Source organism: Salmo salar, chromosome ssa10 (assembly GCF_905237065.1).
Source record: "Salmo salar chromosome ssa10, Ssal_v3.1, whole genome shotgun sequence".
Taxonomy (NCBI): domain Eukaryota; kingdom Metazoa; phylum Chordata; class Actinopteri; order Salmoniformes; family Salmonidae; genus Salmo; species Salmo salar.
Window position 1 is genome coordinate 59933163 of NC_059451.1, and position 27673 is coordinate 59960835.

Consider the following 27673-nt stretch of genomic DNA (forward strand, 5'->3'; position numbering starts at 1 on the left):
CTGGCCAATGTTTTTTTTTTTTTTTTTTTAAGTAAAATGGCGGGAAAACGGGGGACCCCCATGAAGGGGGCTTCGCACTTGTTTCAGTTTGGATGATTCTTCTTTTTCCATTCCTTCTCTTCTTCTGCTAGCTGTTTTACATAGCTTGGTGTATTTCTTTTTCCTTGACAATGGGAGAAAAGTGTTGCACCGTTCCCGGAGGTACTGCAATACCGGGTCGATGCGTGGAGCGGACGGAGCAAGCCCCATTTCCGACTCCCTGTTCGAAAAATCCATTTAATATGTAGTCCCCCGATGGGGGACGTATCAGATATTAAACTGATAAGAACAGATTTTTTTTTATAAAATATATTTATTACGTTCAAAACCTTCAATACAAAACCATTTATCAATCAATAAATCAATATTAGACATTTTTAAACTATAACACAAACACTAAACCCAAAAACAAAAGACATGGAGCGTCTTCCCTTCCCTTCCCATCTACAAACCAAAACCTACCCACATAAAATCAAAGAAAACTCACCCTATACTCCCGACCGACGGGGACGCCTTCTCCACTCCTGACGCTCCCCGTCGGCCGCCATCCCCTCTCCCCTGGAAACAGCAGCCCGGCACACCCACACTCTGTGTCTTGTGCCCCCCCACTCAAGTCTACCACCCCCTCCTCCTGACTCCGGCTCGAGCACCCCATGTCCCCAAACAGGGAGCTTTCTCCTTCCTCCATTGCCCAATCCTTGGCCATGCCTGGAAGGTCAAGCTCTGACAGGGGTGTAAACGCATGAAGGAAGAGGGAGCCCACGAGGGCCCTAAAACCTCCCTCCCCCCTGACTCCCCCACACCCCCTTTTTACCACCCATCCTCCTCTGTCGCGCTCCCCTCTTTTGACCTCTTGTATGGTGGAGGAGAGCAAGGGAACACCAAAGTTTTCATAGTTGCGGAGCCCCCACCATCTCCTCAGCCCTCCACCCGTGATCTCACCTCTTTACTGTCCCCCCACTCCTTCACTCCTTCTCCTACTGGTCCCGCCACAACTACCTTCTCTGTCTCCTCCCTTTCTGTCTCTTTCTTCTCCACCACCTTCTTCCCTGTCTCCTTCCTTTCTGTCTCTTTCTTCTCCACCACCTTCTTCCCTGTCTCCTTCCTTTCTGTCTCTTTCTCCTCCACCACCTTCTTCCCTGTCTCCTTCTTTTCTGTCTCTTTCTCCTCCACCACCTTCTTCCCTATCTCCTTCCTTTCTGTCTCTTTCTTCTCCACCACCTTCTTCCCTACTGTCTCCTTCCTTTCTATCTCTTTCTTCTCCACCGCCGTCTTCCCAGTCTCCTTCCTTTCTGTCTCTTTCTTCTCCACCGCCGTCTTCCCTGTCTCCTTCCTTTCTGTCTCTTTCTTCTCCACCGCCGTCTTCTCTGTCTCCTCCCTCTCTGTTTGCCTTCTCCGTCTCCTTCCTCTCCACAGCCGTCTTCTCTGACCCCTTCACTCTCTTGTCTCCTTCCTCCTCCTGCTTCTCCCTCTCCTTCAGCCTCCTGCCCCTTCCGTTTCCACTATGCAGTGTCTTCCTTTTTCTTTTTCTGCTCCTGCTGTCGTTTCTCCTCCTCTTCCACCCGTGTGTCCCTTTCCTCTGTTCCAGTACTCGGTTCTTGGTCCCTCCCTTCTACCCCCATCCCCGGCTCTCGTTCCCCCCAGCTGCAGACGCGTATGACCTTTGACGCGCCGGGCATTCACGCCACAGGTGCGTTAGCATGCCACACCCGTGACATGCCTTCGGCGCGTCACAGTCCCTCGCCTCGTGCTCCGCAGATCCACAGTACCTGCACTTCTTTGTGCTGCACGAGGCGAGGACATGACCGTAGGCCATACAACGCCTGCAGTACGGAGGCTGACGTGCATAATGCAACGTCCCCCTGTCAGCCCCCAGGGAGAACATCGCCGGAGGATGGAGGTATCCACCCAATCCTTTTGGGTCCTCTCTTAGCAGCGCCTGGAAACCTCTCTTCCCGTCCCAGAAGCCCAGGGAGTCCTTGAGGAGCCTTCCTGAGGAGACACTGTCCATGTAACTCCCCAGGAACGCCCTCACCTCATCGTCCTTCACATGAGGGTTGTAAATAGTAACCGTCACAACCCTGAAATTGTCTCTTCGCCAGGCTGGTCACCTAGTAATGAGACATCGGTCCATCCTGCTTGCACTTCTCTCGCCCTTCTGCAGAACGTCCTCGTGCTTCACTTCAGTGTGAAGCGTCACGTCGAAAGCCCCCTCCAAAGGGTTGTCTTGGAGGCACAACACATCCTCCACCGTAAGTTAAGGATCCCAATCAATATGGTCCTCCCAAAGTCTCTTCTCCCAAATGGCTCCGTCGCCTTGTTCCTTCCAGGCGAAACCGCACCGTGTTCGCTAGGCCAATCCTAGGTACTGGCTTCCATATCGAAGCCTGCGCCATCTTCAAAACAAAAACAAAGGTTCGCACTCGCCTCCGGCTTGCTTCCAAAAAAAAGCCACTGAAAAATCTTGCTGAAAAATGGAAAACCAACCGTAATCCAAATACCAAAACACTTTCCTCCCTCCGGCCTTCCTTCGACCTTTTGGCTCAGCGGGCTTTGGGGCACCTCGGTACCAAGCTTGATCTGAGCCAAAAGGCCGAGAAGCGATAACCCACAAATTGACCCCTGCACCCGCCCGGGCCCCGGGGGCCTCGGCAGACCTCATCGGTTTGGCAAAAGTTGGCTCCTCCTCACCCAACGCTTCCCTGGTGACAGGCGGGTGTGTTTTTTTTAAAAGTCGCTAATGCGTCGTTAGGTCACTAGCTCTTTAATCCTAGTGCGACTATTTGTTCAATGCCCGGCAAATACACCAGTCATCGTCGGGCTTGAACTCAATTGCCCGAGCGACTACTTTGAGTGGAAAAAATACGCCGGTCGGTCAGCCGGCTTCAAGTCAAACGCCTGAGCAAAAAGTCTCGGCGTCATCTCTGTCAATTTCTCTTGAAACAAGATACCGGGCTCTGCCAGAAGCAAAGCCCTTCCAAAAAATACGTTGAACTCGTAAGTGTTCCTCTCCACGGAAGTCTTTAGTAAAAGGCGAAAGGCTTGTGCGTAATGAAGAGAAACCAGAGTCGTATGGAAGTCAGAGGTCGGGGCCCGAGACACACACGGTGCACTCTAGGCCGGGTCCCCGCGGGTGGTCCCCGAACCCACTCTTCCAAGTTTTCGAGGGCTGTGGGTAAAAAGTCACAGACAGACAGACAGACAGACAGACAGACAGACAGACAGACAGACAGACAGACAGATAGATAGATAGATAGACAATCCTGGTGAAGTGATTGTATTTTTGGGGGGCTCAAAAAACACACACACACACACAATCCTGGTGAAGTGATTGTATTTTTTTGGGGGCTCAAAACACACACACACACACACACACACACACACACACACACACACACACACACACACACACACTCTCCTGGCCAATGTTTTTTTTTTTTTTTTTTTTAAGTAAAATGGCGGGAAAACGGGGACCCCCATGAAGGGGGCTTCGCACTTGTTTCAGTTTGGATGATTCTTCTTTTTCCATTCCTTCTCTTCTTCTGCTAGCTGTTTTACATAGCTTGGTGTATTTCTTTTTCCTTGACAATGGGAGAAAAGTGTTGCACCGTTCCCGGAGGTACTGCAATACCGGGTCGATGCGTGGAGCGGACGGAGCAAGCCCCATTTCCGACTCCCTGTTCGAAAAATCCATTTAATATGTAGTCCCCCGATGGGGGACGTATCAGATATTAAACTGATAAGAACAGATTTTTTTTAGAAAAAATAATTTATTACGTTCAATACCATTCATACTTTACAAAATCATATATTCCTTCAAACTCAAATAATGGTATTTTAATTTATAAAACAAACCAAAAAACCCCAAAACAAAACTCAGGGGAGCATCATCCCTCCCCGTCATCCTAAACACTAACTTTCCCTATCTTCCCGTCCCTAATCTAAAATAACCCCAGCCCTAATCCCCCCTTCCATCTCTCCCGGGCAGCGTGCTGCCCCCACTTCGTCTCCTCCCTCTTCATCCTCCCCCTCAAATCTCCTTCCACCCTCCTCACTATTCCTTCCACCCCCCAATCTCTCCCTGTCTTGACCATGTTCTGCCTGGCTTCCCACAGCCCTCGCTTAAAGAGGCTCATGAGAAGCCAGAGCAGAAACCTATCCCTATCCGTGCCCCTCGCTCTCCCTACACCTCTCTCTAACCTAGCCCACGTCAATACAAAATCACCTCTAACCCTTCCTAACAACACCCGTGCCTTTGCCCATACTACTCCGGCAATGGCACAGTCCCAAAAGACATGGCGCACAGTCTCCTCCCTGCCACAAGAAGGCCTTGGGCAGGTGGGGGATCGCGCCAAGCTATGCCGGTACATGGTGGAGCGCACCGGCAAACACTTGTGGAGGCTCAACCAATTCAGGTCCTTGAGCCTGTTGTCCAGGCCCCGCGCCTGCACTCCCTCCCAGACCGCCGCCGGGATGCCCACTACAGGTGCCGGACTTACTGCCCGTCTAACCTCCTCGTACAGGTGCCTGTGATCTAAACCTACTCGGGCGACTTCAACCTCGGGGTGCGCACGCAGCCACTTGGCCGCATGGCCAAAGTGCCACGGCAGCTGTTCCGCCCGAGGACCCGTGTTAGACCACACCATTACGCTTCTCGCCTGATACGAGAAGAACACCCGCAGGAGGTAACCGGACGGGTGTAGTACCGGCTGAGCAAGCTCCGTTAACAGAAATGAAACAAAAATTGCGTCCAGCTTGAGGGGGAGATGTGGTACCCCCCTACCTCCCTCCCCGATGGGACAGATCATGCGTGCCCTGGCGACCCACTCGTACCTGCCACCCCACATGAACTGAAACACCAGCCTCACTAGAGGCCTCCTCAGACAAGCCGGCAATGGGTAGATGTACGCCAAATACAAAAGAGATGGCAATACATCCACCTTGAGAACCAGGACCTTGCCTAAAAAGGACAAAGACCTAGCCCTCCACATCGCTAGCTTCCTCTGTACCACTGCGATGCCCATGTTCCAGTTCAGCGTCGCTGAGCCGGAGGTCTCAAAGTGGACCCCGAGAACCCTCAGGGCCCCGTTACAGAGAGATAACCCTCCGGGCACATCCGTCCTACCACTCCATCTTCCGAAAAATTTAACGGAAGACTTCGCGTGGTTCAGAACCGCCCCCGACGCTCGGGTGAAGTCCCCAATAATGGCAAGGGATCTTGTCAAGCACGAGTCCTTGCAAAGCAGCAAGGATGTGTCGTCGGCGTACTGTGTCAACTTGACACGGAGACCGCCACTTCCAGGGATCAGCAAGCCCTCCACCCCTGTGTCTGCCCTAATGGCAGCCCCCAGAGGCTCCATGTACAGAACGAAGAGGAGAGCCGAGAGCGGGCATCCCTGCCTGACCCCAGACGAGAGGTCAAAAACGTCACCTAAGTGACTGTTAACGCTAACTCGGCACCCCGCTCCGACATATAATGTACGGATCCATCCTATAAACTTCTCCCCAAATCCTAATCTACCTAACACCCTGAATAGAAAGGATCTATTCACGCGATCAAAGGCTTTCGCCTGATCTAGCGCTGCTACCATTAAAGGCAGCCCCTATCTTCTACCCAAGCGATGGAGTCCCTGATCAACTGTAGGTTCCATCTGATCGAGCGACCCTCTACCCCGCACGTCTGATCCTCATGGACGACGTAGGGAAGGGCTGTGCGCAACCGGTCCGCTAAAACCTTTGCAAGTAGCTTGTAATCTACGCACAGCATGGTCAACGGCCGCCAGTTGCCAAGGTCAGTTGCTTCCCCCTTCTTATAAAGAAGTGACAGCACACCGACCGCCATTGATCCCCCCGGGACCCCCGTCTCAAGGATGGCCTTCAAGACTTCGAGGACCACTGGTCCAAGTATACCCCAAAACTTGAGGTAAAACTCGGCCGGCAGCCCATCCATCCCAGGCACCTTCCCTTTTCCCATCCTCCTGAGAGCGCTCTCAACCTCCTCGAGGGAGATCTGAGCCTCCATCGCATTTCTAATGTCCTCCGGCAATCGCCGGGACAAGTGTTCTAAAAACACATTTCCCTGCTCTACATCTATTACCCTCTCTTTAAATAAACCTCGGAAATGATCAGTTGTTACCCTGACCATTTCCTCCGGTTTTCTAACTATGCTACCATCTTCTTTCCTCACCCCATGCATTATCTTCCTACTCTGTCTGGCCCTAACCGACTTAAAGAACATAGAGGAACAAGTCTCATTATGTTCTAAAAAGCCATTATGCGCACGCTCCAGGAAAGCTCGAGCCTTCCGCTCCTGCAGCTCCCTGAGCTGCGCCTTCAGGTCAGTGGATCTCTCCCAGTCAATCGACCCGCCGAGGTTGCCTGCCTCGTACTCGAGTTCGAGCAACCTTTGGATACGATCCACCTCCCTCCTTTCCTCCCTTTTTTTCCTCTTACAATATCCTATTATAAAAGCCCTAATCCTTACCTTAACTAAATCCCACCACTCTAACACCCCCTCGCACATGGACCGGAGGCCTTCAAGCCCCCGAAAGAAACCAAAAAAGGTGTCGACGAAAGCTTGCTCCTCCAGCACATCCCGATCTAATTTCCAGTACCCCCTACCGAAGAGGCAGACTGGCGGCCCCACCTGCAGGAGCACCCCGTCGTGATCTGAGAAGAACACAGGCAACAGCCGCCCAGACAACTGACCCAAAGACCTAGATAGGAAAATGTAGTCGAGCCTCCGCGCAACCCCCCCGGGAGTTGCGCCATGTGGGACCAGCCATTGTCGGAGTAGAGTGCAGGCCTCCATCAACCAGACCATGGCAAGCCATAAGCCCGGTGATGGCGCCTGCACTACTATCCCCCGCTAACCCTAAATCTATGTTAAAATCCCCACCTATCACCAAGTGCCTATTTGTGACACACAGGGGCGCCAGACAGTCCACCATCTCCCTCCTGTCTGCCGCCACCTGTGGCCCATACACCACCACTAACCTATACCTACTATCCCTAAAAGTGACATCCACCCCCAACACCCTCCCCTGCATTACAACAAAAGTGCTCTCTACTCTACCTCCCTATTCCCAAACAAAATACCCACCCCCGTAGAGTGCACCCCACCTATACCCCAAACTGATTCCCCCTTATCCCACTCCCTACTAAACCTGATGACATCCCCTCCATCCCTCAGGTGAACCTCCTGTAAAAAACAAACATCAAAACCCACCCCTTCCAAAAAACTAAATACCGCCCTCCTCTTAACAAAATCCCTCAAACCCCTTACATTTAAACTAAAAATATTAACAGAAAATGTCATTTTAAAAATAAATTACAAAACCTTACATCAATGAAATGAAAACCCCAAATTAACCAAAAAACAGGAGACTCACCCGATGCTCCCCTGCTTCGTCTCATCCGGCGGGGACGTCCTCTCCTCTCCTGACGTCCCCCGTCCTCCTCCATCTCTCCAACCCAGGATGCAGGGATGGTGTTAGGCCTTGGAGTGCCCTGCATCCTGGGTTCCCCACCAACACCCTCCGTTTCTGTCTCCCTGTAGGCTGCTGGACTGAGGTCGAGAGCAGGGGACCCCACCTCCCCAAGCAGGAGTTGAGATCCCCCCTCAGACACCCAGCCCAGCGCCACGCCCTGGGAGTCACCCTCCACCAGCTGTTGGGGGCTGAGAAAAATAACGAGGACAAAGGCGTTCTTCCTTCCCCCATCACACGCTTGGCCACCCCTCCCCCCCACCCCCCCTCCCTCTCACAGCATGTCGAGCACCCCTCCTCTTCCCTTTCTTCTTCGGTGTTGGAGGTAGCGGAGAGACACCACCCCCTCTTCCCGCTAGCTCCTCCACCATTCCCCTCATCTCTTCAACGAGGGCGCTCGACAAGCTGTCCCCCCACTCCTTCACCCCTTCTTCCTCCTCCTCCTTCTCCCCGTCTCAGCTTCTCCTTCCATTTCCGCCACCGTTCCCTCCTCCACCTCCTCTCTCGCCACTGCCCCAGCCTCCTTCTTCTCTGTTCCTTCTCGCCTCCTTCCCCTCCTCTCCTTCTGTTCAGCCTCCTTCCTCCTCTTCTCCTTCCGTTCTTGTCTCCTGTGCCATTACCTTCATCGGCCCTTACTTTCCTCTTCTCCCCCATCCCCCGTTCTCCCTCCAGCTGCAGACGCGTACGACCTCTGACGAGCCGGGCACTCACGCCACAGGTGTGCTGACGAGCCACACCCGTGGCAAGCCTTAGGCTCGTCGCAGTCCTTGGCCTCGTGCTCTCCCGATCCACAAATTTGCATTTTCTTGTGCTGCACGAGGCAAGGATATGACCGTAGGCCATACAACGCCTGCAGAAAGGAGGCTGACGGGCGTAGAATAACGTCCCCCTGTCAGCCCCCAGGGAGAACATCGCCGGGGGGATGGAGGTAGCCACCCTGTCCCTTCGGGTCCTCCCTGAGCAGGGCCTGGAACCCTCTCCTCCCGTTCCAAAATCCCAGGGAGTCCCTGATGAGCCTCGCTGAGGAGACCTTTTCCAGTATACCGCCCCAGAAAGGCCCTCACCTCCTCGTCCTTTACATGCGGATTGTACATAGTTACGGTGACTACCCTGAAGTTGTTCCTTGCCAGGCTGGTCACCTCGTAATGGCACAGGGGTCTTTCTCCTTTCCCTTCCCTCACTTTCTTCATGATTTCGTCATGCTTCTCCTCCACATGAAACGTCACATCATATGCCCTCTCCATCGGGTTCCCCTGGAGGCAGAGGACATCTTTAACCTGTAGTTTTAGGCTTAGCCCATCAGGATGTTTCTCGCAAACGTATCTCGTCCCCATGGCTCGACGTCTCCTTGTCTGTCCAGGCAAATCTGACGGTGTTTGGCCAAGCCGAATCCCTGGAACCTGCCTGATTGGCTTTTGCTCTCCATCTCTTCCAAGAAAAAAGCTCTCTTATAAAAGAAGCCCAAGAAAAAAGATATCGGATAAATCCGATTCCCGCCAAAAAAACAAAAAAAATTTTCCTCCCTCCTGCCTTCCTTCGACCTTTTGGCTCAGCGGGCTTTGGGGCACCTCGGTACCAAGCTTGATCTGAGCCAAAAGGCCGAGAAGCGATAACCCACAAATTGACCCCTGCACCCGCCCGGGCCCCGGGGGCCTCGGCAGACCTCATCGGTTTGGCAAAAGTTGGCTCCTCCTCACCCAACGCTTCCCCTGGTGACAGGCGGGTGTGTTTTTTTAAAAGTCGCTAATGCGTCGTTAGGTCACTAGCTCTTTAATCCTAGTGCGACTATTTGTTCAATGCCCGGCAAATACACCAGTCATCGTCGGGCTTGAACTCAATTGCCCGAGCGACTACTTTGAGTGGAAAAAATACGCCGGTCGGTCAGCCGGCTTCAAGTCAAACGCCTGAGCAAAAAGTCTCGGCGTCATCTCTGTCAATTTCTCTTGAAACAAGATACCGGGCTCTGCCAGAAGCAAAGCCCTTCCAAAAATACGTTGAACTCGTAAGTGTTCCTCTCCACGGAAGTCTTTAGTAAAAGGCGAAAGGCTTGTGCGTAATGAAGAGAAACCAGAGTCGTATGGAAGTCAGAGGTCGGGGCCCGAGACACACACGGTGCACTCTAGGCCGGGTCCCCGCGGGTGGTCCCCGAACCCACTCTTCCAAGTTTTCGAGGGCTGTGGGTAAAAAGTCACAGACAGACAGACAGACAGACAGACAGACAGACAGACAGACAGACAGACAGACAGACAGACAGACAGACAGACAGGGGGACAGACACATAGACAATCCTGGTGAAGTGATTGTATTTTGGGGGGCTCAAAAAAAACACACACACACACACACAATCCTGGTGAAGTGATTGTATTTTTGGGGGGCTCAAAAAACACACACACACACACACACACACACACACACACACACACACACACACACACACACACACACTCTCCTGGCCAATGTTTTTTTTTTTTTTTTTTTTTTTAAGTAAAATGGCGGGAAAACGGGGGACCCCCATGAAGGGGGCTTCGCACTTGTTTCAGTTTGGATGATTCTTCTTTTTCCATTCCTTCTCTTCTTCTGCTAGCTGTTTTACATAGCTTGGTGTATTTCTTTTTCCTTGACAATGGGAGAAAAGTGTTGCACCGTTCCCGGAGGTACTGCAATACCGGGTCGATGCGTGGAGCGGACGGAGCAAGCCCCATTTCCGACTCCCTGTTCGAAAAATCCATTTAATATGTAGTCCCCCGATGGGGGACGTATCAGATATTAAACTGATAAGAACAGATTTTTTTTTTTACAAAATATATATTTATTACCATCAATTTCCAACAAATACCTTCAATGTTCAAACAAAATCAATTTTATAACAAAAATCCATAATGGACATTTCAAAACTAATAACCAATAACCAAAACCATAAACAATAATCAGGGGAGCATCTTCCCTCCCCTTCTAAGATACAAACTACCCATAACCACCCCAAATAAAAATTTCACCCTACTGACGAGGACGTCTTCTCCCCCCCTTCAACCACCATACCCTCACCCTTAGATGCAGGAACGGCACCCGGCACCCGCACACCCCGCATCTGTGCTTTACTCCAAAATCCACCACCCTGCTTCTCCTGGGCTCTTGACCGAGGACCCCGCACCCCCAAACAGGGAACTTAGGTCCCCCCTCCATTGCCCAACCCTGGGCCATGCCTGGAAGGTCTAGCTCAGACAGGGGTACAATAGAGGTGAAGAAGGGGGCAACCCAGGCCCCGCAACCTTCCCCTCCCCACCTCCAGCTTTTACCACCCTTATCCTCCTTGCTCGGGGAGACCGCGGTAAGGGAGAAAAGCCTACTTCCCCCCCACCAGCTCCTGTTTAGCCTCCCCCCTTTACCACCCCTCTCCCACTGTTGTCAGCGCCCCTTCCTCCTCGTCCTCCTGTTTCCGTGTAACTCTACCCCCCTCGCCAGCCCCTCCACCAACTTCTTCCCTCTCATCTCCTCCACCCGGGCAGACGATACATCACTGTCCCCCCACTCTTTTACCCCCTCTCCTTCTGGTTCCACCTCCAATGCCTTCTCAGTCATCTGTTTCTCCGTTGTTGTCCTTTCTTGACTCTTCACAATCCTGTGTCCTCCTCTGTCTGCTCCTCTTCTCCTTCAACCTCTCCCTCTCCTCCCAGCACCTTCTCCACCTGCTCCTCCTCTCCTTCAACCTCTCCCTCTCCTCCCAGCACCTTTTCCACCTGCTCCTCCTCTCCTTCCACCGCTCCTCCCGACACCTTTTCCTCCTCTTTTCGTGATGTTCCTGTTCCAGATCCCATGTCCGCTCCTCTTCCTCTACTTCCCACATCCCCCGCACCTGCTCCCCCTCCAGCTGCAGACGCGTATGACCCGTGACGCGCCGGGCAACTCACGCCACAGGTGTGTAACCGATGCCACACCCGTGGCAAGCCTTTGGCTCGTCACAATCCCTTGCCTCGTGGCTCTGCAGACCCACAGAACCTGCAAATCCTTGTACTACACGAGGCGAGGGTATGACCGTAGGCCATACAGCGCCTGCAAAACGGAGGCTGACGGGCATAATGTAACGTCCCCTGTCAGCCCCCAGGGAGAACATCGCCGGAGGATGTAGGAATCCACCCAATCCCTTGGGTCCTCCCCTGAGAAGGGCCTGGAACCCTCTCCTCCCGGTCCAGAATCCCAGGGAGTCCCTGAGGCGCCTCGCTGAGGAGACATTATCCATGTATCGCCCCAGAAAGGCCCTCACCTCTTCGTCAGTCACGTATGGGGTTGTACATGGTCACAGTTACCAATCGAAAATTACTTCTTCGCCAAGTTGGTCACTTCAGTAATGGCACATGGGAAAGCCTTACTCCCTTCTTTTGTCTTCATCAAAATTTCTTCATGCTTCACTTCACTGTAAAAAGTCACATCGAAACCCCCCTCAATTGGGTTATCTTGGAAGCAGAACACATCCTTTACCTTCAGTTCCAAGTATCCCCATCAATATGGTCCTCCCGAACTTCTCTCTTCCAAATGGCTCCATTTCTTTGTCCCTCCATACGAATCTCACAGTATTGGACAATCCAATTCCTGGTACCGACTTGTTAAAATGGTACGTGCCATTTCCAAAGGAAAAAAAACACACGTCCAACAAGGAAAACCAGCTCTCCAAAAAGCCTTGGAAAACACAAAAAACGCCTTGGCAAAAAAGAACCCTGAATCTCACACAAACAACCTATCGCCCTCCTGCATCTCCGACCTTTTGACTCAGCGGGCTTTGGGGCACCTCGGTACCAAGCTTGATCTGAGCCAAAAGGCCGAGAAGCGATAACCCACAAATTGACCCCTGCACCCGCCGGGCCCCCGGGGCCTCGGCAGACCTCATCGGTTTGGCAAAAGTTGGCTCCTCCTCACCCAACGCTTCCCTGGTGACAGGCGGGTGTGTTTTTTTTAAAAGTCGCTAATGCGTCGTTAGGTCACTAGCTCTTTAATCCTAGTGCGACTATTTGTTCAATGCCCGGCAAATACACCAGTCATCGTCGGGCTTGAACTCAATTGCCCGAGCGACTACTTTGAGTGGAAAAAATACGCCGGTCGGTCAGCCGGCTTCAAGTCAAACGCCTGAGCAAAAAGTCTCGGCGTCATCTCTGTCAATTTCTCTTGAAACAAGATACCGGGCTCTGCCAGAAGCAAAGCCCTTCCAAAAATACGTTGAACTCGTAAGTGTTCCTCTCCACGGAAGTCTTTAGTAAAAGGCGAAAGGCTTGTGCGTAATGAAGAGAAACCAGAGTCGTATGGAAGTCAGAGGTCGGGGCCCGAGACACACACGGTGCACTCTAGGCCGGGTCCCCGCGGGTGGTCCCCGAACCCACTCTTCCAAGTTTTCGAGGGCTGTGGGTAAAAAGTCACAGACAGACAGACAGACAGACAGACAGACAGACAGACAGACAGACAGACAGACAGACAGACAGATAGATAGATAGACAATCCTGGTGAAGTGATTGTATTTTTGGGGGGGCTCAAAAACACCACAACACACACACACACAATCCTGGTGAAGTGATTGTATTTTTGGGGGGCTCAAAAAACACACACACACACACACACACACACACACACACACACACACACACACACACACTCTCCTGGCCAATGTTTTTTTTTTTTTTAAGTAAAATGGCGGGAAAACGGGGGACCCCCATGAAGGGGGCTTCGCACTTGTTTCAGTTTGGATGATTCTTCTTTTTCCATTCCTTCTCTTCTTCTGCTAGCTGTTTTACATAGCTTGGTGTATTTCTTTTTCCTTGACAATGGGAGAAAAGTGTTGCACCGTTCCGGAGGTACTGCAATACCGGGTCGATGCGTGGAGCGGACGGAGCAAGCCCCATTTCCGACTCCCTGTTCGAAAAATCCATTTAATATGTAGTCCCCCGATGGGGGACGTATCGGATATTAAACTGATAAGAACAGATTTTTTTTACAAAATATATTTATTACGTTCCAAACCAACCAAAATTTTCCACACATCAATCAATTCAAATACAAATTCCAATCAACACAAAATAAACATTTCAAAACTATTCAACAATAACCAAATCCAAAACCCAAAAGTCATTGGAGCATCTTCCCTCCCCTTCCCACCTACAAACCAATACCCATACCCATATCAAATAACCAAAAACACTCACCCTATACTCCCGACCGACGGGGACGCCTTCTCCACTCCTGACGCTCCACCGTCGGCCTCCATCCCCTCTCCCCTGAAACGAAAACAACCCCCGGCACACCCACACTCTGTGCCTTGTGCCCCCCACTCAAATCCACCACCCTGCCCTCCTCCTGACTACAGCCCGGGACCTCCCGCCCCAAACAGGGAGCTTAAGCCTCCCTCCATCACCCAATCCTGGGCCATGCTTGTGAGGTCCAGCTCAGACAGGGGTGTAAAAGAGAAGGCAGAGGGAGCCCACGAGGGCCCAGCAACCTCCCCCCCCCCCCGATCTGCCCTCCCCCCTCTTTTACCACCCGACCTCCTCGAGCGCTCCCCCTTTTTCGACTTTTTGGTTGGTGGAGTAAAAGGCAAAACGTTTTCATAAGTCGCCTCTTTCTCCACCTCCACCTGTGTTTCCACCACTTCACAGTCCCCCACTCCTTCACCCCCTCTCCTTCTGGTCCCGCCTCCGATGCCTTCTCTGTCTCCTTCCTCTCCGATGCCTTCTCAGTCTCCATCTTCTCCAATGTCTTCTCTGTCTTCTTCTCTGATGCCTTCTCCATCTTTCTCTCTGATGACTTCTCTGTCTCTCTCCTATTCGATGTCTTCTTTGTCTCCTTTCCCTCCGATGCCTTCTCTGTCTCCTTCCTCTCCGATGCCTTCTCAGTCTCCATCTTCTCCAATGTCTTCTCTGTCTTCTTCTCTGATGCCTTCTCCATCTTCCTCTCTGATGCCTTCTCTGTCTCTCTCCTCTTCGATGTCTTCTTTGTCTCCTTCCCCTCCGATGCCTTCTCTGTCTCCTTCCTCTCCACCACTGTCCTCTCTTGTCCCTCCACACTACTGACTCCTTTCTCCTCCTCTCCTTTGGCCTCCTTCTCTTCTGGTACCACTATGCCCATTTCTTCTTTGTCTTTTCCTTCTCCTGCTTCTGTTTTTTCCTCCTCTCCTCGCTGTGTGTCCGCTCCCTCCGTGCCTGTTCTCGGTTCTGGGTCTCCTCTTCTTCCCCCATCCCGGCTCTCGCTTCCCCCAGCTGCAGACGCGTATGACCGCCCGACGCGCCGGGCATTCACGCCACAGGTGCGTTAGCATGCCACACCCGTGACATGCCTTCGGCGCGTCACAGTCCCTCGCCTCGTGCTCCGCAGATCCACAATACCTGCACTTCTTTATGCTGCACGAGGCGAGGATATGACCATAGGCCATACAGCGCCTGCAGAACGGAGGCTGACGTGCATAGTACAATGTCCCCCGGTCAGCCCCCAGGGAGAACATCGCCGGAGGATGGAGGTATCCTCCCAGGCCTTTGGGTCCTCTCTGAGAAGGGCCTGATACCCTCTCTTCCCAGTCCAATACCCGAGTGAGTCTTTGAGGAGCCTTCCTGAGGAGATGTTGTCCATATATCTCCCCAGGAAGGTCCTCACCTCTTCTTCCTTCACGATGGGGTTGTACATAGTAACCGTCACCACTCTAAAATTTGGCTTCGCCAAGTTCGTCACAGCATAGTGGCACATAGGTCTTCATTCCAAATCCCTCGCCTTCCGCATCGTCTCCTCATGCTGCTTCTCCGTGTGCAACGTGACATCAAACCGCCTTCTAATGGATTATCCTGGAGGCAGAAGACGTCCTCTACCCCAATCTTGAGCGAACCCCATCAGGATAGTTCTCCCGAATGTTTCCTCCCAAATTGCTCCACCGCCTTGTCCTTCCACAAATCTTGCAACGTGTTGGCCAGTCCGACCCCCGGAACAGACCTGTTCCGGATATTCTTCTCCATTTCTTCAATTAAGAAAAAAAGGCTCTCTTCAAAAAAGAAGCCCTCAAAAACAAAAAACTTTCCTCCCTCCTGCCTTCCTTCGACCTTTTGGCTCAGCGGGCTCTGGGGCACCTCGGTACCAAGCTTGATCTGAGCCAAAAGGCCGAGAAGCGATAACCCACAAATTGACCCCTGCACCCGCCGGGCCCCCGGGGGCCTCGGCAGACCTCATCGGTTTGGCAAAAGTTGGCTCCTCCTCACCCAACGCTTCCCTGGTGACAGGCGGGTGTGTTTTTTTTTAAAAGTCGCTAATGCGTCGTTAGGTCACTAGCTCTTTAATCCTATTGCGACTATTTGTTCAATGCCCGGCAAATACACCAGTCATCGTCGGGCTTGAACTCAATTGCCCGAGCGACTACTTTGAGTGGAAAAAAATACGCCGGTCGGTCAGCCGGCTTCAAGTCAAACGCCTGAGCAAAAAGTCTCGGCGTCATCTCTGTCAATTTCTCTTGAAACAAGATACCGGGCTCTGCCAGAAGCAAAGCCCTTCCAAAAATACGTTGAACTCGTAAGTGTTCCTCTCCACGGAAGTCTTTAGTAAAAGGCGAAAGGCTTGTGCGTAATGAAGAGAAACCAGAGTCGTATGGAAGTCAGAGGTCGGGGCCCGAGACACACACGGTGCACTCTAGGCCGGGTCCCCGCGGGTGGTCCCCGAACCCACTCTTCCAAGTTTTCGAGGGCTGTGGGTAAAAAGTCACAGACAGACAGACAGACAGACAGACAGACAGACAGACAAGACAGACAGACAGATAGATAGATAGACAATCCTGGTGAAGTGATTGTATTTTTGGGGGGGGGCTCAAAAACACACACACACACACAATCCTGGTGAAGTGATTGTATTTTTTGGGGGGCTCAAAACAACACACACACACACACACACACACACACACACACACACACACACACACACACACACTCTCCTGGCCAATGTTTTTTTTTTTTTTTAAGTAAAATGGCGGGAAAACGGGGGACCCCCATGAAGGGGGCTTCGCACTTGTTTCAGTTTGGATGATTCTTCTTTTTCCATTCCTTCTCTTCTTCTGCTAGCTGTTTTACATAGCTTGGTGTATTTCTTTTTCCTTGACAATGGGAGAAAAGTGTTGCACCGTTCCCGGAGGTACTGCAATACCGGGTCGATGCGTGGAGCGGACGGAGCAAGCCCCATTTCCGACTCCCTGTTCGAAAAATCCATTTAATATGTAGTCCCCCGATGGGGGACGTATCAGATATTAAACTGATAAGAACAGATTTTTTTTTTTACAAAATATATATTTATTACCATCAATTTCCATACAAATACCTTCAATGTTCCAAACAAAATCAATTTTATAACAAAAATCCAAATGGATATTTCAAAACTAATAACCAATAACCAAAACTATAAACAATAATCAGGGGAGCATCTTCCCTCCCCTTCTAAGATACAAACTACCCATAACCACCCCAAATAAAAATTTCACCCTACTGACGGGACTTCTTCTCCCCCCTTCAGCCACCATACCCTCACCCTTAGATGCAGGACCGGCACCCGGCACCTGCACACCCCGCATCATGTGCTTTACTCCAAAATCCACCACCCTGCTTCTCTCTGGGCTCTTGACCGAGGACCCCGCACCCCAAACAGGAAACTTGGTCCCCCCTCCCTTGCCCAACCCTGGGCCATCCCTGGAAGGTCTATCTCAGACAAGGGTACAATAGTAGGTGAAGAGGGGGCCACCCAGGGCCCCGAACCTTCTCCCTCCCCCACCTCCAGCTTTCCACCCTTATCTTCCTTCTGGGGAGACGGTAAGGGAGAAAACCTATCCCCCACCAGCTCTGTTTAGCCTCCCCCCCTTTACCACCCCCTCTCCCCTGTTGTCAAAGCGCCCTTCCTCCTCGTCCTCCTGTTTGGAGGAGAAACCGATGTAACTCTACCCCCCTCGCCAGCCCCTCCACCAACCCTCTCATCTCCTCCACCCGGGCAGACGATACATCACTGTCCCCCACTCTTTACCCCCCTCTCCTTCTGGTTCCACCTCCGATGCCTTCTCAGTCATCTGTTTCTCCGTTGTTGTCCTTTCTTGACTCTTCACAATCCTGTGTCCGTCCCTCTGCCTGCTCCTCTTCTCCTTCAACCTCTCCCTCTCCTCCCAGCACCTTCTCCACCTGCTCCTCCTCTCCTTCAACCTCTCCCTCTCCTCCCAGCACCTTTTCCACCTGCTCCTCCTCTCCTTCCACCGCTCCTCCCGACACCTTTTCCTCCTCTTTTCGTGTGTTCCTGTTCCAGATCCCATGTCCGCTCCTCTTCCTCTACTTCCCACATCCCCCGCACCTGCTCCCCTCCAGCTGCAGACGCCAGTATGACCCGTGACGAGCCGGGCAACTCCGCCACAGGTGTGTAACCGAGCCACACCCGTGGCAAGCCTTTGGCTCGTCACAATCCCTTGCCTCGTGACCGCTCGACCCACAGAACCTGCAAATCCTTGACTCACGAGGCAAGGGTATGACCATAGGCCATACAGCGCCTGCAAAATGGAGGCTGACGGGCATAATGTAACGTCCCCCTGTCAGCCCCCCAGGGAGAACATCGCCGGGGGATGTAGGAACCCACCCAATCCCCTTGGGTCCTCCCTGAGAAGGGCCTGGAACCCTCTCCTCCCGTTCCAGAATCCCAGGGAGTCCCTGAGGCGCCTCGCTGAGGAAACATTGTCCATGTATCGCCCCAGGAAGGCCCTCACCTCTTCGTCAGTCACATGGGGATTGTACATGGTCACAGTTACCAATCCGAAAACTACTTCTCGCCAAGTTGGTCACTTCATAATGGCACATGGGAAATGCCTTACTCCCTTCTTTTGTCTTCATCAAAATTTCTTCATGCTTCCCTTCACTATAAAAAGTCACATCAAAAGCCCCCTCAATTGGATTATCTTGGAAGCATAAAACATCCTTTACCTCAGTTCCAATATCCCCATCAATATGGTCCTTCCGAACTTCTCTCTTCCAAATGGCTCCATTTCTTTGTCCCTCCATGCGAATCTCACAGTATTGGACAATCCGATTCCTGGTACCGACTTGTTATAAATGGTACGTGCCATTTCCAAAAGGAAAAACACACGTCCAAACAAGGAAAAAACCAGCTCTCCAAATGGAAGCCTCTGGAAAACACAAAAAACGCCTTGGCAAAAAAGAACCCTGTCTCACACAAAACCTATCGCCCTCCTATCTCCGACCTTTTGACTCAGCGAGCTCTGGGGCACCTCGGTACCAAGCTTGATCTGAGCCAAAAGGCCGAAGAAGAGTAACCCACAAATTGACCCCTGCACCCGCCGGTGCCCGGGGCCTCGGCAGACCTCATCGGTTTGGCAAAGTTGGCTCCTCCTCACCCAACGCTTCCCTGGTGACAGGCGGGTGTTTTTTTTTTAAAAGTCGCTAATGCGTCGTTAGGTCACTAGCTCTTTAATCCTATTGCGACTATTTGTTCAATGCCCGGCAAATACACCAGTCATCGTCGGGCTTGAACTCAATTGCCCGACGACTACTTTGAGTGGAAAAAATACGCCGGTCGGTCAGCCGGCTTCAAGTCAAAACGCCTGAGCAAAAAGTCTCGGCGTCATCTCTGTCAATTTCTCTTGAAACAAGATACCGGGCTCTGCCAGAAGCAAAGCCCTTCCAAAAATACGTTGAACTCGTAAGTGTTCCTCTCCACGGAAGTCTTTAGTAAAGGCGAAGGCTTGTGCGTAATGAAGAGAAACCAGAGTCGTATGGAAGTCAGAGGTCGGGGCCCGAGACACACACGGTGCACTCTAGGCCGGGTCCCCCCTGGTGGTCCCGAACCCACTCTTCCAAGTTTTCGAGGGCTGTGGGTAAAAAGTCACAGACAGACAGACAGACAGACGACAGACAGACAGACAGACAGACAGACAGACAGACAGATAGATAGATAGACAATCCTGGTGAAGTGATTGTATTTTTTGGGGGCTCAAAAACACACACACACACACAATCCTGGTGAAGTGATTGTATTTTTTTGGGGGCTCAAAAAACACACACACACACACACACACACACACACACACACACACACACACACACACACTCTCCTGGCCAATGTTTTTTTTTTTTTAAGTAAAATGGCGGGAAAACGGGGACCCCCATGAAGGGGGCTTCGCACTTGTTTCAGTTTGGATGATTCTTCTTTTTCCATTCCTTCTCTTCTTCTGCTAGCTGTTTTACATAGCTTGGTGTATTTCTTTTCCTTGACAATGGAGAGAAAAGTGTTGCACCGTTCCCGGAGGTACTGCAATACCGGTCGATGCGTGGAGCGGACGGAGCAAGCCCCATTTCCGACTCCTGTTCGAAAAATCCATTTAATATGTAGTCCCCCCGATGGGGGACGTATCAGATATTAAACTGATAAGAACAGATTTTTTTTTTACAAAATATATTTATTACGTTCCAAACCAACCAAAATTTTCCACACATCAATCAATTCAAATACAAATTCCAATCAACACAAAATAAACATTTCAAAACTATTCAACAATAACCAAATCCAAAACCCAAAAGTCATTGGAGCATCTTCCCTCCCCTTCCCACCTACAAACCAATACCCATACCCATATCAAATAACCAAAAAACACTCACCCTATACTCCCGACCGACGGGGACGCCTCCTCCACTCCTGACGCTCCACCGTCGGCCTCCATCCCCTCTCCCCGGAAACAAAAACAACCCCCGGCACACCCACACTCGTGCCTTGTGCCCCCACTTCAAATCCACCACCCTGCCCTCCTCCTGACTACAGCCCGGGACCTCCCGCCCCCCCAAACAGGGAGCTTAAGCCTCCCTCCATCACCCAATCCTGGGCCATGCTTGTGAGGTCCAGCTCAGACAGGGGTGTAAGAGAGAAGGCAGAGGGAGCCCACGAGGGCCCAGCAACCTCCCCTCCCCCTCCCCCGATCTGCCCTCCCCCCTCTTTTACCACCCGACTCCTCGAGCGCTCCCCTTTCGACTTTTTGGTTGGTGGAGTAAAGGCAAAACGTTTTCATAAGTCGCCTCTTTCTCCACCTCCACCTGTGTTTCCACCACTTCACAGTCCCCCCACTCCCTTCACCCCCTCTCCTTCTGGTCCCGCCTCCGATGCCTTCTCTGTCTCCTTCCTCTCCGATGCCTTCTCAGTCTCCATCTTCTCCAATGTCTTCTCTGTCTTCTTCTCTGATGCCTTCTCCATCTTTCTCTCTGATGACTTCTCTGTCTCTCTCCTATTCGATGTCTTCTTTGTCTCCTTTCCCTCCGATGCCTTCTCTGTCTCCTTCCTCTCCGATGCCTTCTCAGTCTCCATCTTCTCCAATGTCTTCTCTGTCTTCTTCTCTGATGCCTTCTCCATCTTCCTCTCTGATGCCTTCTCTGTCTCTCTCCTCTTCGATGTCTTCTTTGTCTCCTTCCCCTCCGATGCCTTCTCTGTCTCCTTCTCTCCACCACTGTCCTCTTGTCCCTCCACACTACTGACTCCTTTCTCCTCCTCTCCTTTGGCCTCCTTCTCTTCTGGTACCACTATGCCCATTTCTTCTTTGTCTTTTCCTTCTCCTGCTTCTGTTTTTCCTCCTCTCCTCGCTGTGTGTCCGCTCCCTCCGTGCCTGTTTCGGTTCTGGGTCTCCTCTTCTTCCCCCATCCCGGCTCTCGCTCCCCAGCTGCAGACGCGTATGACCGCCCGGACGCGCCGGGCATTCACGCCACAGGTGCGTCAGCATGCCACACCCGTGACATGCCTTCGGCGCGTCACAGTCCCTCGCCTCGTGCTCCGCCAGATCCACAATACCTGCATTTCTTTATGCTGCACGAGGCGAGGATATGACCATAGGCCATACAGCTGGCCTGCAGAACGGGGCTGACGTGCATAGAAACAACGTCCCCCTGTCAGCCCCCAGGGAGAACATCGCCGGAGGATGGAGGTATCCTCCCAGGCCCCCTGGGTCCTCTCTAAGAAGGGCCTGATACCCTCTCTTCCCAGTCCAATACCGAGTGAGTCTTTGAGGAGCCTTCCTGAGGAGATGTTGTCCATATATCTCCCCAGGAAAGTCCTCACCTCTTCTTCCTTCACATGAGGGTTGTACATAGTGACCGTCACAACTCTAAAATTGGGCTTCGCCAAGCTCGTCACAGCATAGTGGCACATAGGTCGTGGTGTTCACCAAATCCCTCACCTTCCGCATCGTCTCCTCATGCTGCTTCTCCGTATGAAACGTGACATCATACGCGCCTTCTAATGGATTATCCTGGAGGCAGAAGACGTCCTTTACCCCAAGCTTGAGCAACCCCATCAGGATAGTTCTCCCGAACGTTTCCCTCCCGAATTGCTCCACCTGCCTTATCCTTCCATGCAAATCTTGCCGTGTTGGCCAGTCCAACCCCCGGAACAGACCTGTTCGGGATATTCTTCTCCATGTTCTTCAATTAAGAAAAAATCTCTTCAAAAAGAAGCGCTCAAAAACAAAAACTTTCCTCCCTCCTGCCTTCCTTCGACCTTTTGGCTCAGCGGGCTCTGGGGCACCTCGGTACCAAGCTTGGATCTGAGCCAAAAGGCCGAGAAGCGATAACCCACAAATTGGCCCCTGCACCACGCCGGGTCTCCGGGGCCTCGGCAGACCTCATCGGTTTGGCAAAGTTGGCTCCTCCTCACCCAACGCTTCCCTGGTGACAGGCGGGTGTGTTTTTTTAAAAGTCGCTAATGCGTCGTTAGGTCACTAGCTCTTTAATCCTAATGCGACTATTTGTTCAATGCCCGGCAAATACACCAGTCATCGTCGGGCTTGAACTCAATTGCTCGAGGACTACTTTGAGTGGAAAAAATACGCCGGTCGGTCAGCGGCTTCAAGTCAAACGCCTGAGCAAAAGTCTCAGGCGTCATCTCTGTCAATTTCTCTTGAAACAAGATACCGGGCTCTGCCAGAAAGCAAAGCCCTTCCAAAAATACGTTGAACTCTGTAAGTGTTCCTCTCCACGGAAGTCTTTAGTAAAAGGCGAAAGGCTTGTGCGTAATGAAGAGAAACCAGAGTCGTATGGAAGTCAGAGGTCGGGGCCCGAGACACACACGGTGCACTCTAGGCCGGGTCCCCCGGGTGGTCCCCGAACCCACTCTTCCAAGTTTTCGAGGGCTGTGGGTAAAAAGTCACAGACAGACAGACAGACAGACAGACAGACAGACAGACAGACAGACAGACAGACAGATAGATAGATAGACAATCCTGGTGAAGTGATTGTATTTTTGGGGGGCTCAAAAACACACACACACACACAATCCTGGTGAAGTGATTGTATTTTTTTTGGGGGGCTCAAAAAACACACACACACACACACACACACACACACACACACACACACACACACACTCTCCTGGCCAATGTTTTTTTAAGTAAAATGGCGGGAAAACGGGGGACCCCCATGAAGGGGGCTTCGCACTTGTTTCAGTTTGGATGATTCTTCTTTTTCCATTCCTTCTCTTCTTCTGCTAGCTGTTTTACATAGCTTGGTGTGTTTCTTTTCCTTGACAATGGGAGAAAAGTGTTGCACCGTTCCCGGAGGTACTGCAATACCGGGTCGATGCGATGGAGCGGACGGAGCAAGCCCCATTTCCGACTCCCTGTTGAAAAATCCATTTAATATGTAGTCCCCGATGGGGACGTATCGGATATTAAACTGATAAGAACAGATTTTTTTTTACAAAATATATTTATTACGTTCCAAACCAACCAAAATTTTCCACACATCAATCAATTCAAATACAAATTCCAATCAACACAAAAATAAACATTTCAAAACTATTCAACAATAACCAAATCCAAAACCCAAAAGTCATTGGAGCATCTTCCCCTCCCCTTCCCACCTACAAACCAATACCCATACCCATATCAAATAACCAAAAAAACACTCACCCCATACTCCCGACCCGACGGGGACGCCTCCTCCACTCCTGACGCTCCACCGTCGCCTCCATCCCCTCTCCCCTGAAACAAAAACAACCCCGGCACACCCACACTCTGTGCCTTGTGCCCCCACTCAAATCCACCACCCTGCCCTCCTCCTGACTACAGCCCGGGACCTCCCGCCCCAAACAGGGAGCTTAAGCCTCCCTCCATCACCCAATCCTGGGCCATGCTTGTGAGGTCCAGCTCAGACAGGGTGTAAAGAGAAGGCAGAGGGAGCCCACGAGGGCCAGCAACCTCCCCCCCTCCCCCGATCTGCCCTCCCCCCTCTTTTACCACCCGACCTCCTCGAGCGCTCCCCCTTTTCGACTTTTTTGGTTGGTGGAGTAAAAGGCAAAACGTTTTCATAAGTCGCCTCTTTCTCCACTCTCCACCTGTGTTTCCACCACTTCACAGTCCCCCCACTCCTTCACCCCTCTCCTTCTGGTCCCGCCTCCGATGCCTTCTCTGTCTCCTTCCTCTCCGATGCCTTCTCAGTCTCCATCTTCTCCAATGTCTTCTCTGTCTTCTTCTCTGATGCCTTCTCCATCTTTCTCTCTGATGACTTCTCTGTCTCTCTATTCGATGTCTTCTTTGTCTCCTTTCCCTCCGATGCCTTCTCTGTCTCCTTCCTCTCGATGCCTTCTCAGTCTCCATCTTCTCCAATGTCTTCTCTGTCTTCTTCTCTGATGCCTTCTCCATCTTCCTCTCTGATGCCTTCTCTGTCTCTCTCCTCTTCGATGTCTTCTTTGTCTCCTTCCCCTCCGGTGCCTTCTCTGTCTCCTTCCTCTCCACCACTGTCCTCTCTTGTCCCTCCACACTACTGACTCCTTTCTCCTCCTCTCCTTTGGCCTCCTTCTCTTCTGGTACCACTATGCCCATTTCTTCTTTGTCTTTTCCTTCTCCTGCTTCTGTTTTTTCCTCCTCTCCTCGCTGTGTGTCCGCTCCCTCCGTGCCTGTTCTCGGTTCTGGGTCTCCTCTTCTTCCCCCATCCCCGGCTCTCGCTCCCCCCAGCTGCAGACGCGTATGACCGCCGACGCGCCGGGCATTCACGCCACAGGTGCGTCAGCATGCCACACGGACATGCCTTCGGGCCACAGTCCCTCGCCCGTGCTCCGCAGATCCACAATACCTGCATTTCTTTATGCTGCACGAGGCGAGGATATGACCATAGGCCAACAGCGCCTGCAGAACGGGGGCTGACGTGCATAGTACAACGTCCCCTGTCAGCCCCCAGGGAGAACATCGCCGGAGGATGGAGGTATCCTCCCAGGCCCCCTGGGTCCTCTCTAAGAAGGGCCTGATACCCTCTCTTCCCAGTCCAATACCCGAGTGAGTCTTTGAGGAGCCTTCCTGAGGAGATGTTGTCCATATATCTCCCCAGGAAAGTCCTCACCTCTTCTTCCTTCACATGAGGGTTGTAACATAGTGACCGTCACAACTCTAAAATTGGGCTTCGCCAAGCTCGTCACAGCATAGTGGCACATAGGTCGTGTGTTCACCAAATCCCTCACCTTCCGCATCGTCTCCTCATGCTGCTTCTCCGTATGAAACGTGACATCATACCGCCTTCTAATGGATTATCCTGGAGGCAGAAGACGTCCTTTACCCCAAGCTTGAGCAACCCCATCAGGATAGTTCTCCCCGAACGTTTCCCTCCCGAATTGCTCCACCTCCTTATCCTTCCATGCAAATCTTGCCGTGTTGGCCAGTCCAACCCCCGGAACAGACCTGTTCGAGATATTCTTCTCCATGTTCTTCAATTAAGAAAAAAATCTCTTCAAAAAGAAGCCGCTCAAAACAAAACTTTCCTCCCTCCTGCCTTCCTTCGACCTTTTGGCTCAGCGGGCTCTGGGGCACCTCGGTACCAAGCTTGATCTGAGCCAAAGGCCAGAAGCGATAACCCACAAATTGACCCCTGCACCCGCCGGTCACGGGGCCTCGGCAGACCTCATCGGTTTGGCAAAGTTGGCTCCTCCTCACCCAACGCTTCCCTGGTGACAGGCGGGTGTGTTTTTTTTAAAAGTCGCTAATGCGTCGTTAGGTCACTAGCTCTTTAATCCTATTGCGACTATTTGTTCAATGCCCGGCAAATACACCAGTCATCGTCGGGCTGAACTCAATTGCCCGAAGCGACTACTTTGAGTGGAAAAAAATACGCCGGTCGGTCAGGCTTCAAGTCAAACGCCTGAGCAAAAGTCTCGGCGTCATCTCTGTCAATTTCTCTTGAAACAAGATACCGGGCTCTGCCAGAAGCAAAGCCCTTCCAAAAATACGTTGAACTCGTAAGTGTTCCTCTCCACGGAAGTCTTTAGTAAAGGCGAAGGCTTGTGCGAATGAAGAGAAACCAGAGTCGTATGGAAGTCAGAGGTCGGGGCCCGAGACACACACGGTGCACTCTGGGCCGGGTCCCCGCGGGTGGTCCCCGAACCCACTCTTCCAAGTTTTCGAGGGCTGTGGGTAAAAAGTCACAGACAGACAGACAGACAGACAGACAGACAGACAGACAGACAGACAGACAGACAGATAGATAGATAGACAATCCTGGTGAAGTGATTGTATTTTTGGGGGGGGCTCAAAAACACACACACACACAATCCTGGTGAAGTGATTGTATTTTTTTGGGGGGCTCAAAAACACACACACACACACACACACACACACACACACACACACACACACACACTCTCCTGGCCAATGTTTTTTTTTGTTTTTTTTTTTTTTTTTGTAAAATGGCGGGAAAACGGGGAACCCCATGAAGGGGGCTTCGCACTTGTTTCAGTTTGGATGATTCTTCTTTTTCCATTCCTTCTCTTCTTCTGCTAGCTGTTTTACATAGCTTGGTGTATTTCTTTTTCCTTGACAATGGGAGAAAAGTGTTGCACCGTTCCGGAGGTACTGCAATACCGGGTCGATGCGTGGAGCGACGGAGCAAGCCCCATTTCCGACTCCCTGTTCGAAAAATCCATTTTATGTAGTCCCCGATGGGGACGTATCGGATATTAAACTGATAAGAACAGATTTTTTTTATAAAATATATTTATACGTTCCAAAACCCAACAAAATCTTATACAATCAATCAATTCAAACACAAATTCCATTAAACATTTCAAAACTATTCAATAATAACCAAACCCAAAAACCAAAAGTCATGGGAGCATTTTCCCTCCCCTTCCCATCTACAAACCAAAACCTACACCAAAAAATCTAAGAAAAACTCACCCCATCCCGACCGACGGGGACGCCTTCTCACTCCTGACGGCTCCCCGTCGGCCGCCATCCCTCTCCCCTGGATGCGGTAACAGCGCCCGACACACGCTCACCCTGCGTCCCGACCCCACACTTAGGTCTACCACCCTGCCCTCCTCCTGACTCCGGCCCGGGGACCCCACGAGCCCAAACAGGGAGCTTAAGCCTCCCTCCATCGCCCAATCCTGGGCCATGCCTGTAAGGTCAAGCTCAGACAGGGGTGTAAAGGTGAAGGAAGAGGGAACCCAAGAGGGCCCTGCAACCTCCCCTCCTCCACCCTGATCTGTCCCCCTCCCTCTTTTACCACCCGTCCTCCTTGAGCGCTCCCCTCTTTTCGACCTTGTATGGTGGAGTAAAAGGCAAAAGTTTTCACAGCTTGCCTCCTTCTCCACCTCCACCCGTGATTTCACCTCTTTACTGTTCCCCACCTTCACTCCTTCTCCTACTGGTCCCGCCACAACTACCTTCTCTGTCTCCTCCCTTTCTGTCTTTTTCCTTCTCCACCACCTTCTTCCCTGTCTCCTTCCTTTCTGTCTCTTTCTTCTCCACCACCTTCTTCCCTGTCTCCTTCCTTTCTGTCTCTTTCTCCTCCACCACCTTCTTCCCTCTCTCCTTCCTTTCTGTCTCTTTCTCCTCCCACCACCTTCTTCCCTGTCTCCTTCCTTTCTATCTCTTTCTTCTCCACCGCTGTCTTCCCAGTCTCCTCCCTCTCTGTTGCCTTCTCCGTTTCCTTCCTCTCCACAGCCGTCTTCTCTGGCCCCTTCACTCTCCTGTCTCCTTCCTCCTCCTGCTCTCCTTCAGCCTTCTGCCCTTCCGTTTCCACTATGCTGTTGTCTTCTTTTCTTTTCTCCTCCCGCTTCCGTTTGCTCCTCCTCTTCCACCCGTGTCCGCTCCCTCTGTTCCAGTACTCAGTTCTTGGTCCCCTCCTTCTACCCCC

General features: G+C 51.8%; 7 non-coding genes and 8 pseudogenes across 7 annotated transcripts; all 15 read right to left on the bottom strand.

The window, feature by feature from the left end:
- Positions 1-179: 179 nt before the first annotated feature.
- On the bottom strand, positions 180-352 carry LOC123724710 (uncharacterized; annotated as a pseudogene).
- Positions 353-2992: 2640 nt separating this feature from the next.
- On the bottom strand, positions 2993-3110 carry LOC123724777 (U5 spliceosomal RNA). Its single transcript, XR_006757254.1, has one exon. It is a non-coding gene; the product is annotated as a U5 spliceosomal RNA (small nuclear RNA).
- A 526-nt stretch (positions 3111-3636) lies between these two features.
- On the bottom strand, positions 3637-3809 carry LOC123724707 (uncharacterized; annotated as a pseudogene).
- A 5676-nt stretch (positions 3810-9485) lies between these two features.
- LOC123724802 (U5 spliceosomal RNA) lies at positions 9486-9602 on the bottom strand. Its single transcript, XR_006757279.1, has one exon. It is a non-coding gene; the product is annotated as a U5 spliceosomal RNA (small nuclear RNA).
- Positions 9603-10158: 556 nt separating this feature from the next.
- Positions 10159-10333, bottom strand: LOC123724714 (uncharacterized; annotated as a pseudogene).
- A 2366-nt stretch (positions 10334-12699) lies between these two features.
- On the bottom strand, positions 12700-12816 carry LOC123724803 (U5 spliceosomal RNA). Its single transcript, XR_006757280.1, has one exon. It is a non-coding gene; the product is annotated as a U5 spliceosomal RNA (small nuclear RNA).
- Positions 12817-13342: 526 nt separating this feature from the next.
- LOC123724736 (uncharacterized) lies at positions 13343-13513 on the bottom strand (annotated as a pseudogene).
- A 2496-nt stretch (positions 13514-16009) lies between these two features.
- Positions 16010-16126, bottom strand: LOC123724805 (U5 spliceosomal RNA). Its single transcript, XR_006757282.1, has one exon. It is a non-coding gene; the product is annotated as a U5 spliceosomal RNA (small nuclear RNA).
- A 516-nt stretch (positions 16127-16642) lies between these two features.
- Positions 16643-16817, bottom strand: LOC123724716 (uncharacterized; annotated as a pseudogene).
- A 2354-nt stretch (positions 16818-19171) lies between these two features.
- LOC123724950 (U5 spliceosomal RNA) lies at positions 19172-19286 on the bottom strand. The gene has a single exon (XR_006757427.1). It is a non-coding gene; the product is annotated as a U5 spliceosomal RNA (small nuclear RNA).
- Positions 19287-19798: 512 nt separating this feature from the next.
- LOC123724745 (uncharacterized) lies at positions 19799-19971 on the bottom strand (annotated as a pseudogene).
- A 2494-nt stretch (positions 19972-22465) lies between these two features.
- LOC123724918 (U5 spliceosomal RNA) lies at positions 22466-22583 on the bottom strand. The gene has a single exon (XR_006757395.1). It is a non-coding gene; the product is annotated as a U5 spliceosomal RNA (small nuclear RNA).
- Positions 22584-23084: 501 nt separating this feature from the next.
- On the bottom strand, positions 23085-23255 carry LOC123724752 (uncharacterized; annotated as a pseudogene).
- Positions 23256-25729: 2474 nt separating this feature from the next.
- On the bottom strand, positions 25730-25843 carry LOC123724953 (U5 spliceosomal RNA). Its single transcript, XR_006757430.1, has one exon. It is a non-coding gene; the product is annotated as a U5 spliceosomal RNA (small nuclear RNA).
- Positions 25844-26361: 518 nt separating this feature from the next.
- On the bottom strand, positions 26362-26527 carry LOC123724754 (uncharacterized; annotated as a pseudogene).
- Positions 26528-27673: the final 1146 nt, after the last annotated feature.